The 14,977-nt window shown below is 48.1% G+C and overlaps 1 long non-coding RNA gene across 1 annotated transcript in view; it reads left to right on the top strand.

The window, feature by feature from the left end:
- Positions 1–396: 396 nt before the first annotated feature.
- LOC142560486 (uncharacterized) overlaps positions 397–14,977 on the top strand; it is a 115,764-nt gene continuing 101,183 nt past the window's right edge. Inside the window, exons 1-2 of the long non-coding RNA XR_012823379.1 lie at positions 397–787; positions 1,109–1,344. This is a non-coding gene — a long non-coding RNA (uncharacterized LOC142560486). The remainder of the gene's footprint in view (positions 788–1,108; positions 1,345–14,977) is intronic.

Below are 14,977 nucleotides of genomic sequence, written 5' to 3'. Positions count from 1 at the left end.
AATAAAAAGATTTATGGCGTGCTTTCTTTTTTGAAGAGAAAAAAAAAAACGCTTTTTGGAAAGTGCTGCCATCTTTTGTGACTTTTTATCTTTATGACCTCCAAGATAGCCAGCTCGCCGTTTGATCTCTAAGGCCACGCAATTTTTGGTTGTAGTGTTCGAAAGGTTGATTCTCTCACAGGCTCGTACTCATGGCCCGACTGTCGCTTACCCATATAAACGACGGTGGTATGTGTGATAAAATACCAAGATTATTCTGCTGCATGCGTCGGCCGCGTCCGCGATGGAAGAATAGACAGGTAAAGAGGTGTCTCAACGGCGCCATCTCTCCGCAGAGCGAGCTGACTCTACTACCACTCTGTTCGCGTTTTCTTCATTCGCCGGCAAGAGCGCTGCAGTGTTTCTGTAGTTTTTTCTTCCTTTAGTTTATCTCTTCTTTCATTTTTTTATTTTGAATGGCTAGGGCATTTACAAATTCTTTCCAGATGCAAAGAGCATAGCTACAGTTCATCTTCATCATCATAGCAGTCACCATTTTCTGTCGTCTGCTAGCGGCGTGGGGCCATGCGCTTACGTGTTCCTCCGCAAAACGACCCTGTAACGCGCGATGTTACTGTGGCACAACTAGCTCTTGCCGATTCTGTATTGCTGTTGACCCTGATAATTACGAAGGAAAATTGAATATGCCCCCGTGCCACTGAATGAAGAAACCACCTACCGAACTCGCTTTTGGACCTTTATCTGCAGTGCGGTCGTTCATCGTCGAACAAGGTCTTGGTGCTTTTCAGTAAGTTTCCCGCCTCTGCTTCTCTAGGTGTACTTGGGTTGTGTTCCAGGTGAAAATTGCTGCACCATGGTCTCGACTGTGCGTGAGCGTGCAGGAAGTGATATAGATGTACTCATTTAGCGGTCGACGCCGTGCGCACATTTTGGTTTGGATGTGCGAGAACCTTCGAGTTTTGTCATATGAGAGTACAGCTCCTTTTGACACGTTGTTTTGTTCACAAACAATTGTTCCAGCATTACTAGAGCTATCAGAAGTTTATATATTTCCCGTTGAGAAATGTCTGCAGATGCAGTTGATAGTTGAGTTTTCTTCTTTTGACAGCGCCTGACATCGCCGATAATCAAGCAAATCCGACAGGAGCTGGAAAAAAAAAAAACGACCACTACAGCATGCAGTGCCTGCAAATAATTTCGACGTGTCCAACACTATTCCAACTACGTTGAAACCTCTTCGAAGAGTTTATAGGGAGCGTTCCACTTCCACTGAGGAGGCGCCGGCTGTGCCCGCAGACATGACATCTGCGAGCGTCGTCTGCATGGCGCTCGGCTGAACCAAAGGTATTCTATAAATGTTAATTGGGCTGAACCACCTCGCCAGCAGGTGCACAAATTCCCTGCACCTCGCTTACACTGCGCCACAATCGAGGACATGATCGAGGGCTTTAGTGCATGCGCACCATCCGGGAACTGTAACGATGTACCACACGGGCGGACAGCTGTACAGCGTTCTAGGCGCAATCGCTAGCTATCTGGTCATTGCAAACTAAGTGCATGCATATAGCTAACACCCCGGAAAGCGCGGTGTTAAAAGAAATAAAAACAGTAATAAAGAAAGGAGGGAAGAGAAGAAAAGAAAAACGTTGGCATTTACAGAAACGCAGTCACTGCGAAGACCCCATGACATTACGCGCGCGCAGCTAACCACATAACGTTTCACGCGTACACGTGACTTCTATCGCCGCGTCTTTGTCAGCCATTTATTTCACGAAATGGTCAACACGTACGGTTGTAGTACAGAAAGGCTTTAGTCGCTCCATCACACTTTCGCCCTTTTCGCCGCTGTAAAAATCCCGTAGCACTATCTATCTGGGAAGTGCTGCCATCTCTTGTGACTTAAAAAAACCTTGTTTACTTTCTCTTATTGCCTCCAAGATAAAAAATGAGCGCGTTGTTTAATCTCAAAGGCCATCCTATACTCTGCTTTTCCACTTCTGCCAGAGCTGTTGCTGTTCCGCGAAGTGCCTTTGCGTTGCTAAAGAAGCTTAACTCACTCACAGGCGTGCGTTTAGAGCTGGTGGTCGCTTACACGCGCTTATGACGGTCCCATTTTGTGAAGGCGTAAGGATAGGAAATACGAATATCAGCTAACTCCCGCTTATTTAGCCAAGGCGCTTCACATGCTGCAAGAGTCCCACAGAAGTCGGTAATTTCCCCTACGCCATTTAAAGCTCTTTCATTACCGCGCCATAGAGCATCGATCACTATGGATCGATGGCTTTGAATGCCCCGCCAAAAATAGAACTCCGCGCTTACCATAGCGTTTCTCACTATTGTGTTACAGTGAGAAACTCTATGGCGTTTACGAAAACCTAGCGTCATCTGGCCAGTAATAAAAGACCTACTCTGCATTTTCTTTATTCTTATTTTTTCGTTACGGTGCGAGGGCTCAAGTAGGAAAAAAAGAAAAAACAGCGGCCCCGCAGACGTCGGTTTGGCACAATGCGCTAGGCAGAATTTCGCCGAAGGCCGAGGTATAGTGACCATAGCTGCAGCTGAGGCTATACTCAAAGCCAACGCGAACTATGTCACCTCCGAGTAGACCCAGCAACGACACATTATATGGTTATTATATTATATTCTGTCTGAAGTGCTGTTGTTCCGCGAAGTTTTTCAGTTGCTTAACGCACGGCCGTGCGTTAACGACGTGGCGATCAGTTTACACACGTTAATAGCGGTCGCACTTTGTTCAGTCATTCCTAAAGGAGAGGAGTTAATTTAAGCAACTCAAGGTCACCGGGCAAGGCACAGCACGTGCATACACGCTGTAGGAGTCCCGCAGATTTCGGTAAAATCCCATCTCCTACTCTGATTCCGCATGGATCGGTCACGTTTGGGGAGTGCTGCCTCACGGCAGGCCTCCAAGATGTCAACGGCGCGCCTTGTTTAATCTCGAAGGCCATGCTACTTGTCTTTCACATCTTAACAACACGTGGACTTTACGAGCGCGCCTTCTTGCACATTTCAAGAGCTGCATTGCATGGCGAGTGATATAAGCATAGAATAAAGAACCAACCATAAGAGTGATAGCGGCGTCAACGGCCCTGTAACGATGGGCGATAAAAATAACTATTTATAAAAAATAATAAAATTAAATTAACTTGAATTTTATTTACCCGTCACGAATATATAATCTCGCAGAGATCAGTCAGCTGTGACGCAAGTGCTTCCATCTCTGGCGACTTTCAATATATTGTTTTCGTTTTCCTACGCCTGGCCTCCAAGATGCGAACCGCGCGCGTTGTTTAATCTCACGGGCCATGCTACTCTTCTTTGCTGTTTCTCTAAGTAGTGCTGTCGTTCGGCGAAGTCTTTCAGTACTATAGCTTAATTCACTGCCAGGGGTGCGTTAACGACCTGGTGCTCGTTTAGACGCGTAACTAACGGTCACAATTTTGTCAATACATGCTTAAAAGACAGCAGGCGCGACTTTAGCAACCCGAGTTAATCCAGCCGCACAAAGCAGGCGCGTAAACTCTGCAGCAGTAGCACAAGTGTCGGTCAACTCCCATGTTTACACAGCAATCTCGCAGAGATCAGTCAGCTGCGAAGGAAGTGCTTCCATCTTTCGTGACTTTCAAAAAATTGTTCTTCGTTTCCCTACGGCTGACCTCCAAGACGCCAACCGCGCGCGTTGTTTAATCTCACGGGCCATGCTACTCTTCTTTGCTGTTTCTCTAAGTAGTGCTGTCGTTCGGCGAAGTCTTTCAGTACTATAGCTTCATTCACTTCCAGGGGTGCGTTAACGACCTGGTGCTCGTTTCGACGCGTAGTTAACGGTCACAATTTGTCAATACATGCTTAAAAGACAGGAGGCGCGACCTTTAGCAGCCCGAGTTAATCCAGCCGCGCAAAGCAGGCGCGTAAACTCTGCGGCAGTCGCACAAGTGTCGGTCAACACCCATGTTTACACAGCAATCTCGCAGAGATCAGTCAGCTGCGAATGAAGTGCGTCCATCTTTCGTGACTTTCAAAAGATTGTTTTCGTTTCCCTACGCCTGGCCTCCAAGATGCCAACCGCGCGCGTTGTTTAGTCTCACGGACCATGCCCCTCTGCCTTGCTGTTTCTCGAAGTAGTGCTGTCGTTCCGCGAAGCCTTTCAGTAGCTTTGTTCACTGCCAGAGGTGCGTTAACGATCTGGAGCTCGTTTAGACGCGTAATTAACGGTCACAATTTGTCAATACATGCTTAAAAGACAGCACATGTGACTTTCAGCAACCCGAGTTAATCCAGCCGCGCAAAGCAGGCGCGTAAACTCTGCAGCAGTAGCACAAGTGTCGGTCAACTCCCATGTTTACACAGTAATCTCGCAGAGATCAGTCAGCTGCGAAGGAAGTGCTTCCATCTTTCGTGACTTTGAAAAGATTGTTTTCGTTTCCCTACGCCTGGCCTCCAAGATGCGAACCGCGCGCGTTGTTTAATCTCACGGGCCGTGCTACTCTTCTTTGCTGTTTCTCGAAGTAGTGCTGTCGTTCCGCGAAGTCTTTCAGTAGCTTTGTTCACTGCCAGGGGTGCGTTAACGATCTGGAGCTCGTTTAGACGCGTAATTAACGGTCACAATTTGTCAATACATGCTTAAAAGACAGCACATGTAACTTTTAGCAACCCGAGTTAATCCAGCCGCGCAAAGCAGGCGCGTAAACTCTGCAGCACTAGCACAAGTGTCGGCCAACTCCCATGTTTACACAGCAATCTCGCAGAGATCAGTCAGCTGCGAAGGAAGTGCTTCCATCTTTCGTGACTTTCAAAAGATTGTTTTCGTTTCCCTACGCCTGGCCTCCAAGATGCCAACCGCGCGCGTTGTTTAATCTCACGGGCCATGCTACTCTTCTTTGCTGTTTCTCGAAGTAGTGCTGTCGTTCGGCGAAGTTTTTCAGTTGCTTCATTCACTGCCAGGGGTGCGTTAACGATCTGGTGCTCGTTTAGACGCGTAATTAACGGTCACAATTTGTCAATACATGCTTAAAAGACAGCACATGTGACTTTTAGCAACCCGAGTTAATCCAGCCGCGCAAAGCAGGCGCGTAAACTCTGCAGCAGTAGCACAAGTGTCGGTCAACTCCCATGTTTATACAGTAATCTCGCAGAGATCAGTCAGCTGTGAAGCAAGTGCTTCCATCTTTGGCGACTTTCAAAATATTGTTTTCGTTTTCCTACGCCTCGCCTCCAAGATGCGAACCGCGCGCGTTGTTTAATCTCACGGGCCATGCTACTCTTCTTTGCTGTTTCTCTAAGTAGTGCTGTCGTTCGGCGAAGTCTTTCAGTACTATAGCTTAATTCACTGCCAGAGGTGCGTTAACGACCTGGTGCTTGTTTAGACGCGTAACTAACGGTCACAATTTTGTCAATACATGCTTAAAAGACAGCAGGCGCGACTTTTAGCAACCCGAGTTAATCCAGCCGCGCAAAGCAGGCGCGTAAACTCTGCAGCAGTAGCAGAAGTGTCGGTCAACTCCCATGTTTACACAGCAATCTCGCAGAGATCAGTCAGCTGCGAAGGAAGTGCTTCCATCTTTCGTGACTTTCAAAAGATTGTTTTCATTTTCCTACGCCTCGCCTCCAAGATGCCAACCGCGTGCCTTGTTTAATCTCACGGACCATGCCCCTCTGCCTTGCTGTTTCTCGAAGTAGTGCTGTCGTTCCGCGAAGCCTTTCAGTAGCTTTGTTCACTGCCAGGGGTGCGTTAACGATCTGGAGCTCGTTTAGACGCGTAATTAACGGTCACAATTTGTCAATACATGCTTAAAAGACAGCAGGCGCGACTTTTAGCAACCCGAGTTAATCCAGCCGCGCAAAGCAGGCGCGTAAACTCTGCAGCAGTAGCAGAAGTGTCGGTCAACTCCCATGTTTACACAGCAATCTCGCAGAGATCAGTCAGCTGCGAAGGAAGTGCTTCCATCTTTCGTGACTTTCAAAAGATTGTTTTCGTTTCCCTACGCCTGGCCTCCAAGATGCGAACCGCGCGCGTTGTTTAATCTCACGGGCCATGCTACTCTTCTTTGCTGTTTCTCGAAATAGTGCTGTCGTTCGGCGAAGTCTTTCAGTTGCTTCATTCACTGCGAGGGGTGCGTTAACGATCTGGTGCTCGTTTAGACGCGTAATTAACGGTCACAATTTGTCAATACATGCTTAAAAGACAGCACATGTGACTTTTAGCAACCCGAGTTAATCCAGCCGCGCAAAGCAGGCGCGTAAACTCTGCAGCAGTAGCACAAGTGTCGGTCAACTCCCATGTTTACACAGTAATCTCGCAGAGATCAGTCAGCTGTGAAGCAAGTGCTTCCATCTTTCGTGACTTTCAAAAGATTGTTTTCATTTTCCTACGCCTCGCCTCCAAGATGCCAACCGCGTGCCTTGTTTAATCTCACGGGCCATGCTACTCTTCTTTGCTGTTTCTCTAAGTAGTGCTGTCGTTCGGCGAAGTCTTTCAGTACTATAGCTTAATTCACTGCCAGAGGTGCGTTAACGACCTGGTGCTTGTTTAGACGCGTAACTAACGGTCACAATTTTGTCAATACATGCTTAAAAGACAGCAGGCGCGACTTTTAGCAACCCGAGTTAATCCAGCCGCGCAAAGCAGGCGCGTAAACTCTGCAGCAGTAGCAGAAGTGTCGGTCAACTCCCATGTTTACACAGCAATCTCGCAGAGATCAGTCAGCTGCGAAGGAAGTGCTTCCATCTTTCGTGACTTTCAAAAGATTGTTTTCATTTTCCTACGCCTCGCCTCCAAGATGCCAACCGCGTGCCTTGTTTAATCTCACGGACCATGCCCCTCTGCCTTGCTGTTTCTCGAAGTAGTGCTGTCGTTCCGCGAAGCCTTTCAGTAGCTTTGTTCACTGCCAGGGGTGCGTTAACGATCTGGAGCTCGTTTAGACGCGTAATTAACGGTCACAATTTGTCAATACATGCTTAAAAGACAGCACATGTAACTTTTAGCAACCCGAGTTAATCCAGCCGCGCAAAGCAGGCGCGTAAACTCTGCAGCACTAGCACAAGTGTCGGCCAACTCCCATGTTTACACAGCAATCTCGCAGAGATCAGTCAGCTGCGAAGGAAGTGCTTCCATCTTTCGTGACTTTCAAAAGATTGTTTTCGTTTCCCTACGCCTGGCCTCCAAGATGCCAACCGCGCGCGTTGTTTAATCTCACGGGCCATGCTACTCTTCTTTGCTGTTTCTCGAAGTAGTGCTGTCGTTCGGCGAAGTTTTTCAGTTGCTTCATTCACTGCCAGGGGTGCGTTAACGATCTGGTGCTCGTTTAGACGCGTAATTAACGGTCACAATTTGTCAATACATGCTTAAAAGACAGCACATGTGACTTTTAGCAACCCGAGTTAATCCAGCCGCGCAAAGCAGGCGCGTAAACTCTGCAGCAGTAGCACAAGTGTCGGTCAACTCCCATGTTTATACAGTAATCTCGCAGAGATCAGTCAGCTGTGAAGCAAGTGCTTCCATCTTTGGCGACTTTCAAAATATTGTTTTCGTTTTCCTACGGTGGCCTCCAAGATGCGAACCGCGCGCGTTGTTTAATCTCACGGGCCATGCTACTCTTCTTTGCTGTTTCTCTAAGTAGTGCTGTCGTTCGGCGAAGTCTTTCAGTACTATAGCTTAATTCACTGCCAGAGGTGCGTTAACGACCTGGTGCTTGTTTAGACGCGTAACTAACGGTCACAATTTTGTCAATACATGCTTAAAAGACAGCAGGCGCGACTTTTAGCAACCCGAGTTAATCCAGCCGCGCAAAGCAGGTGCGTAAACTCTGCAGCAGTAGCAGAAGTGTCGGTCAACTCCCATGTTTACACAGCAATCTCGCAGAGATCAGTCAGCTGCGAAGGAAGTGCTTCCATCTTTCGTGACTTTCAAAAGATTGTTTTCATTTTCCTACGCCTCGCCTCCAAGATGCCAACCGCGTGCCTTGTTTAATCTCACGGGCCATGCTACTCTTCTTTGCTGTTTCTCGAAATAGTGGTGTCGTTCGGCGAAGTCTTTCAGTTGCTTCATTCACTGCGAGGGGTGCGTTAACGATCTGGTGCTCGTTTAGACGCGTAATTAACGGTCACAATTTGTCAATACATGCTTAAAAGACAGCACATGTGACTTTTAGCAACCCGAGTTAATCCAGCCGCGCAAAGCAGGCGCGTAAACTCTGCAGCAGTAGCACAAGTGTCGGTCAACTCCCATGTTTACACAGTAATCTCGCAGAGATCAGTCAGCTGTGAAGCAAGTGCTTCCATCTTTCGTGACTTTCAAAAGATTGTTTTCATTTTCCTACGCCTCGCCTCCAAGATGCCAACCGCGTGCCTTGTTTAATCTCACGGGCCATGCTACTCTTCTTTGCTGTTTCTCTAAGTAGTGCTGTCGTTCGCCGAAGTCTTTCAGTACTATAGCTTAATTCACTGCCAGAGGTGCGTTAACGACCTGGTGCTTGTTTAGACGCGTAACTAACGGTCACAATTTTGTCAATACATGCTTAAAAGACAGCAGGCGCGACTTTTAGCAACCCGAGTTAATCCAGCCGCGCAAAGCAGGCGCGTAAACTCTGCAGCAGTAGCAGAAGTGTCGGTCAACTCCCATGTTTACACAGCAATCTCGCAGAGATCAGTCAGCTGCGAAGGAAGTGCTTCCATCTTTCGTGACTTTCAAAAGATTGTTTTCATTTTCCTACGCCTCGCCTCCAAGATGCCAACCGCGTGCCTTGTTTAATCTCACGGACCATGCCCCTCTGCCTTGCTGTTTCTCGAAGTAGTGCTGTCGTTCCGCGAAGCCTTTCAGTAGCTTTGTTCACTGCCAGGGGTGCGTTAACGATCTGGAGCTCGTTTAGACGCGTAATTAACGGTCACAATTTGTCAATACATGCTTAAAAGACAGCACATGTAACTTTTAGCAACCAGAGTTAATCCAGCCGCGCAAAGCAGGCGCGTAAACTCTGCAGCAGTAGCACAAGTGTAGGTCAACTCCCATGTTTACACTGAAATCTCGCAGAGATCAGTCAGCTGCGAAGGAAGTGCTTCCATCTTTCGTGACTTTCAAAAGATTGTTTTCGTTTCCCTACGCCTGGCCTCCAAGATGCCAACCGCGCGCGTTGTTTAATCTCACGGGCCATGCTACTCTTCTTTGCTGTTTCTCGAAGTAGTGCTGTCGTTCGGCGAAGTTTTTCAGTTGCTTCATTCACTGCCAGGGGTGCGTTAACGATCTGGTGCTCGTTTAGACGCGTAATTAACGGTCACAATTTGTCAATACATGCTTAAAAGACAGCACATGTGACTTTTAGCAACCCGAGTTAATCCAGCCGCGCAAAGCAGGCGCGTAAACTCTGCAGCAGTAGCACAAGTGTCGGTCAACTCCCATGTTTATACAGTAATCTCGCAGAGATCAGTCAGCTGTGAAGCAAGTGCTTCCATCTTTGGCGACTTTCAAAATATTGTTTTCGTTTTCCTACGCTGGCCTCCAAGATGCGAACCGCGCGCGTTGTTTAATCTCACGGGCCATGCTACTCTTCTTTGCTGTTTCTCTAAGTAGTGCTGTCGTTCGGCGAAGTCTTTCAGTACTATAGCTTAATTCACTGCCAGAGGTGCGTTAACGACCTGGTGCTTGTTTAGACGCGTAACTAACGGTCACAATTTTGTCAATACATGCTTAAAAGACAGCAGGCGCGACTTTTAGCAACCCGAGTTAATCCAGCCGCGCAAAGCAGGCGCGTAAACTCTGCAGCAGTAGCAGAAGTGTCGGTCAACTCCCATGTTTACACAGCAATCTCGCAGAGATCAGTCAGCTGCGAAGGAAGTGCTTCCATCTTTCGTGACTTTCAAAAGATTGTTTTCATTTTCCTACGCCTCGCCTCCAAGATGCCAACCGCGTGCCTTGTTTAATCTCACGGACCATGCCCCTCTGCCTTGCTGTTTCTCGAAGTAGTGCTGTCGTTCCGCGAAGCCTTTCAGTAGCTTTGTTCACTGCCAGGGGTGCGTTAACGATCTGGAGCTCGTTTAGACGCGTAATTAACGGTCACAATTTGTCAATACATGCTTAAAAGACAGCACATGTAACTTTTAGCAACCCGAGTTAATCCAGCCGCGCAAAGCAGGCGCGTAAACTCTGCAGCAGTAGCACAAGTGTCGGTCAACTCCCATGTTTACACAGCAATCTCGCAGAGATCAGTCAGCTGCGAAGGAAGTGCTTCCATCTTTCGTGACTTTCAAAAGATTGTTTTCGTTTCCCTACGCCTGGCCTCCAAGATGCGAACCGCGCGCGTTGTTTAATCTCACGGGCCATGCTACTCTTCTTTGCTGTTTCTCGAAATAGTGCTGTCGTTCGGCGAAGTCTTTCAGTTGCTTCATTCACTGCGAGGGGTGCGTTAACGATCTGGTGCTCGTTTAGACGCGTAATTAACGGTCACAATTTGTCAATACATGCTTAAAAGACAGCACATGTGACTTTTAGCAACCCGAGTTAATCCAGCCGCGCAAAGCAGGCGCGTAAACTCTGCAGCAGTAGCACAAGTGTCGGTCAACTCCCATGTTTACACAGTAATCTCGCAGAGATCAGTCAGCTGTGAAGCAAGTGCTTCCATCTTTGGCGACTTTCAAAAGATTGTTTTCGTTTCCCTACGCCTGGCCTCCAAGATGCCAACCGCGCGCGTTGTTTAATCTCACGGGCCATGCTACTCTTCTTTGCTGTTTCTCTAAGTAGTGCTGTCGTTCGGCGAACTCTTTCAGTACTATAGCTTAATTCACTGCCAGGGGTGCGTTAACGACCTGGTGCTCGTTTAGAGGCGTAACTAACGGTCACAATTTTGTCAATACATGCTTAAAAGACAGCAGGCGCGACTTTTAGCAACCCGAGTTAATCCAGCCGCGCAAAGCAGGCGCGTAAACTCTGCGGCAGTCGCAGAAGTGTCGGTCAACTCCCATGTTTACACAGCAATCTCGCAGAGATCAGTCAGCTGCGAAGGAAGTGCTTCCATCTTTCGTGACTTTCAAAAGATTGTTTTCATTTTCCTACGCCTCGCCTCCAAGATGCCAACCGCGTGCCTTGTTTAATCTCACGGACCATGCCCCTCTGCCTTGCTGTTTCTCGAAGTAGTGCTGTCGTTCCGCGAAGCCTTTCAGTAGCTTTGTTCACTGCCAGTGGTGCGTTAACGATCTGGAGCTCGTTTAGACGCGTAATTAACGGTCACAATTTGTCAATACATGCTTAAAAGACAGCACATGTAACTTTTAGCAACCCGAGTTAATCCAGCCGCGCAAAGCAGGCGCGTAAACTCTGGAGCAGTAGCACAAGTGTCGGTCAACTCCCATGTTTACACAGCAATCTCGCAGAGATCAGTCAGCTGCGAATGAAGTGCGTCCATCTTTCGTGACTTTCAAAAGATTGTTTTCGTTTCCCTACGCCTGGCCTCCAAGATGCCAACCGCGCGCGTTGTTTAGTCTCACGGACCATGCCCCTCTGCCTTGCTGTTTCTCGAAGTAGTGCTGTCGTTCCGCGAAGCCTTTCAGTAGCTTTGTTCACTGCCAGAGGTGCGTTAACGATCTGGAGCTCGTTTAGACGCGTAATTAACGGTCACAATTTGTCAATACATGCTTAAAAGACAGCACATGTGACTTTCAGCAACCCGAGTTAATCCAGCCGCGCAAAGCAGGCGCGTAAACTCTGCAGCAGTAGCACAAGTGTCGGTCAACTCCCATGTTTACACAGTAATCTCGCAGAGATCAGTCAGCTGCGAAGGAAGTGCTTCCATCTTTCGTGACTTTCAAAAGATTGTTTTCGTTTCCCTACGCCTGGCCTCCAAGATGCCAACCGCGCGCGTTGTTTAATCTCACGGGCCATGCTACTCTTCTTTGCTGTTTCTCGAAGTAGTGCTGTCGTTCGGCGAAGTTTTTCAGTTGCTTCATTCACTGCCAGGGGTGCGTTAACGATCTGGTGCTCGTTTAGACGCGTAATTAACGGTCACAATTTGTCAATACATGCTTAAAAGACAGCACATGTGACTTTTAGCAACCCGAGTTAATCCAGCCGCGCAAAGCAGGCGCGTAAACTCTGCAGCAGTAGCACAAGTGTCGGTCAACTCCCATGTTTATACAGTAATCTCGCAGAGATCAGTCAGCTGTGAAGCAATTGCTTCCATCTTTGGCGACTTTCAAAATATTGTTTTCGTTTTCCTACGCCTGGCCTCCAAGATGCGAACCGCGCGCGTTGTTTAATCTCACGGGCCATGCTACTCTTCTTTGCTGTTTCTCTAAGTAGTGCTGTCGTTCGGCGAAGTCTTTCAGTAGCTTAATTCACTGCCAGAGGTGCGTTAACGACCTGGTGCTTGTTTAGACGCGTAACTAACGGTCACAATTTTGTCAATACATGCTTAAAAGACAGCAGGCGCGACTTTTAGCAACCCGAGTTAATCCAGCCGCGCAAAGCAGGCGCGTAAACTCTGCAGCAGTAGCAGAAGTGTCGGTCAACTCCCATGTTTACACAGCAATCTCGCAGAGATCAGTCAGCTGCGAAGGAAGTGCTTCCATCTTTCGTGACTTTCAAAAGATTGTTTTCGTTTTCCTATGCCTCGCCTCCAAGATGCCAACCGCGTGCCTTGTTTAATCTCACGGACCATGCCCCTCTGCCTTGCTGTTTCTCGAAGTAGTGCTGTCGTTCCGCGAAGCCTTTCAGTAGCTTTGTTCACTGCCAGAGGTGCGTTAACGATCTGGAGCTCGTTTAGACGCGTAATTAACGGTCACAATTTGTCAATACATGCTTAAAAGACAGCACATGTGACTTTTAGCAACTCGAGTTAATCCAGCCGCGCAAAGCAGGCGCGTAAACTCTGCAGCAGTAGCACAAGTGTCGGTCAACTCCCATGTTTACACAGTAATCTCGCAGAGATCAGTCAGCTGCGAAGGAAGTGCTTCCATTTTTGGCGACTTTCAAAAGATTGTTTTCGTTTGTTTACGTCTGGCCTCCAAGATCCGAACCGCGCGCGTTGTTTAATCTCACGGGCCATGCTACTCTTCTTTGCTGTTTCTCGAAATAGTGCTGTCGTTCGGCGAAGTCTTTCAGTTGCTTCATTCACTGCCAGGGGTGCGTTAACGATCTGGTGCTCGTTTAGACGCGTAATTAACGGTCACAATTTGTCAATACATGCTTAAAAGACAGCACATGTGACTTTTAGCAACCCGAGTTAATCCAGCCGCGCAAAGCAGGCGCGTAAACTCTGCAGCAGTAGCACAAGTGTCGGTCAACTCCCATGTTTACACAGTAATCTCGCAGAGATCAGTCAGCTGTGAAGCAAGTGCTTCCATCTTTGGCGACTTTCAAAATATTGTTTTCGTTTTCCTACGCCTGGCCTCCAAGATGCGAACCGCGCGCGTTGTTTAATCTCACGGGCCATGCTACTCTTCTTTGCTGTTTCTCTAAGTAGTGCTGTCGTTCGGCGAAGTCTTTGAGTACTATAGCTTAATTCACTGCCAGGGGTGCGTTAACGACCTGGTTCTCGTTTAGACGCGTAACTAACGGTCACAATTTTGTCAATACATGCTTAAAAGACAGCAGGCGCGACTTTTAGCAACCCGAGTTAATCCAGCCGCGCAAAGCAGGCGCGTAAACTCTGCAGCAGTAGCACAAGTGTCGGTCAACTCCCATGTTTACACAGCAATCTCGCAGAGATCAGTCAGCTGCGAAGGAAGTGCTTCCATCTTTCGTGACTTTCAAAAGATTGTCTTCGTTTTCCTACGCCTGGCCTCCAAGATGCCAACCGCGTGCCTTGTTTAATCTCACGGACCATGCTACTCTGCCTTGTTGTTTCTCGAAGTAGTGCTGTCGTTCCGCGAAGTCTTTCAGTAGCTTTGTTCACACCCAGGGGTGCGTTAACGATCTGGAGCTCGTTTAGACGCGTAATTAACGGTCACAATTTGTCAATACATGCTTAAAAGACAGCAGGCGCGACTTTTAGCAACCCGAGTTAATCCAGCCGCGCAAAGCAGGCGCGTAAACTCTGCAGCAGTAGCACAAGTGTCGGTCAACTCCCATGTTTACACAGCAATCTCGCAGAGATCAGTCAGCTGCGAAGGAAGTGCTTCCATCTTCCGTGACTTTCAAAAGATTGTTTTCGTTTCCCTACGCCTGGCCTCCAAGATGCGAACCGCGCGCGTTGTTTAATCTCACGGGCCATGCTACTCTGCCTTGCTGTTTCTCGAAGTAGTGCTGTCGTTCCGCGAAGTCTTTCAGTAGCTTTGTTCACACCCAGGGGTGCGTTAACGATCTGGAGCTCGTTTAGACGCGTAATTAACGGTCACAATTTGTCAATACATGCTTAAAAGACAGCAGGCGCGACTTTTAGCAACCCGAGTTAATCCAGCCGCGCAAAGCAGGCGCGTAAACTCTGCAGCAGTAGCACAAGTGTCGGTCAACTCCCATGTTTACACAGCAATCTCGCAGAGATCAGTCAGCTGCGAAGGAAGTGCTTCCATCTTTCGTGACTTTCAAAAGATTGTTTTCGTTTTCCTATGCCTCGCCTCCAAGATGCCAACCGCGTGCCTTGTTTAATCTCACGGACCATGCCCCTCTGCCTTGCTGTTTCTCGAAGTAGTGCTGTCGTTCCGCGAAGCCTTTCAGTAGCTTTGTTCACTGCCAGAGGTGCGTTAACGATCTGGAGCTCGTTTAGACGCGTAATTAACGGTCACAATTTGTCAATACATGCTTAAAAGACAGCACATGTGACTTTTAGCAACTCGAGTTAATCCAGCCGCGCAAAGCAGGCGCGTAAACTCTGCAGCAGTAGCACAAGTGTCGGTCAACTCCCATGTTTACACAGTAATCTCGCAGAGATCAGTCAGCTGCGAAGGAAGTGCTTCCATTTTTGGCGACTTTCAAAAGATTGTTTTCGTTTGTTTACGTCTGGCCTCCAAGATCCGAACCGCGCGCGTTGTTTAATCT

The sequence above is a fragment of the Dermacentor variabilis genome, chromosome 10, assembly GCF_050947875.1.
Source record: "Dermacentor variabilis isolate Ectoservices chromosome 10, ASM5094787v1, whole genome shotgun sequence".
NCBI lineage: Eukaryota > Metazoa > Arthropoda > Arachnida > Ixodida > Ixodidae > Dermacentor > Dermacentor variabilis.
Note: the sequence above shows the minus strand (reverse complement) of the source record. Positions and strands in the feature narration are given on the sequence as shown.